At 45.7% G+C, this 1,738-nt stretch overlaps 1 pseudogene; it reads left to right on the top strand.

Annotated features, from left to right (window-relative positions):
• Positions 1–271: 271 nt before the first annotated feature.
• LOC102441264 lies at positions 272–1,343 on the top strand (annotated as a pseudogene).
• Positions 1,344–1,738: the final 395 nt, after the last annotated feature.

The raw sequence follows: 1,738 nt of genomic DNA, 5'->3' as shown, positions 1-1,738 counted from the left end.
TACTCCCTGGAATGGAGATAAGAAACGCCCTAACCTTTGGAATAGAAATTGATAGGATTAAAATCAACTGGTATAAATACAGATGTAACAAGACAATAAATCACAGAGCCTGGCTGGAGATCCTGGCTAGAGCCTGGTTGGAGATCCTGGCTAGAACCTGGCTAGGCGGCTGATCAACTGAAAGCTGACTCTGTCCACACCTTTGGGAACCCCTGGACCTGCTGGAGCTAGACCCCAACAAATGGCGCTCAAACAGGGACCCTTAGCATTCCCATGGTTTGGCATGGATATCGGTGGAACCCTGGTTAAATTGGTCTACTTTGAGCCAAAGGATATTACAGCTGAAGAGGAACAAGAGGAAGTGGAGAACCTGAAGAGCATCAGGAAGTTGCTTATGGGAAAACCGGAATCCGAGATGTCCACCTGGAATTAAAAAACTTGACCATATGTGGACGCAAAGGGAACCTGCACTTCATCCGCTTCCCCAGCTGTGCCATGCACATGTTCATTCAGATGGGCAAGGAAAAGAACTTCTCCAGCCTTCATACCACCCTCTGTGCCACGGGAGGTGGGGCTTTCAAGTTCGAAGAGGACTTCAGAATGATCACAGACCTGCAGCTCCACAAACTGGACGAACTGGATTGTCTGATTCAGGGCCTGCTCTACCTCGACTCCGTTGGCTTCAATGGCAAGCCAGAATGTTACTATTTTGAAAATCCCACAAATCCTGAATTGTGTCAAAAAAAGCCATACTGCCTTGATAACCCGTACCCTATGCTGCTGGTGAACATGGGCTCGGGGTCAGCATCCTAGCAGTGTACTCCAAGGACAACTATAAAAGAGTTGCAGGGACCAGTCTTGGAGGTGGAACATTCCTAGGTCTATGTTGCTTGCTGACTGGTTGTGAGACCTTTGAAGAAGCTATGGAAATGGCAGCTAAAGGCGACAGCACCAATGTTGATAAGCTGGTGAAGGACATTTACGGAGGAGACTATGAGCAATTTGGCCTTCAAGGATCTGTTGTAGCATCAAGCTTTGGCAACGTGATGAGTAAAGAAAAGCGAGAGTCCATCAGCAAGGAAGACCTCGCCCGAACCACGCTGGTCACCATCACCAACAACATTGGTTCCATTGCTCGGATGTGTGCACTGAATGAGAATATCGACAGAGTTGTGTTTGTTGGGAATTTTCTCAGAATCAATATGATTTCCATGAAGCTGCTAGCGTATGCCATGGATTTTTGGTCCAAGGGACAGCTGAAAGCTCTGTTTTTGGAACATGAGGGTTACTTTGGAGCTGTTAGGGCACTGTTGGAACTATTCAAAGTGAATGATGACCAGTAGAGAGGAGCCCTAGGTGATGGAACAGCCTTACGTGAGAACAGAGACCTGGGAACAGCTGCTGGAGAAGGTGAAAGCTGCCGTGAGACGAAAGCCAAGCCATTCACGGCAGACACACCTGTAATAGTGTCAACAATAAAAATAAAGTAAAAAAAAAGTCATGATAGATTCCAAATATTGGTTGAATGCTACTTGCCACTTTTCATACATTTTTTTCCCTTCTTAAACAACCCTGAAAGACCAACATTAATAGTTCCACTTTAATAGATAAACTGAGGCTCAGATGAGTTGAATAACATGCCCAACTTTATGCATCAGCCTCTCATGCCACCTCCACTAACACTTTGCTCCTTTTGAGGTTTTCAACAAATCTCAGAAACTTTAGACACTGTGAGAAT

This window comes from Myotis lucifugus, unplaced genomic scaffold (genome assembly GCF_000147115.1).
Source record: "Myotis lucifugus unplaced genomic scaffold, Myoluc2.0 scaffold_8, whole genome shotgun sequence".
In the NCBI taxonomy this organism is placed as follows: Eukaryota; Metazoa; Chordata; class Mammalia; order Chiroptera; family Vespertilionidae; genus Myotis; species Myotis lucifugus.
The sequence above is the reverse complement of the archived record's forward strand: the minus strand, read 5'-3'. Positions and strand labels throughout refer to the sequence as shown.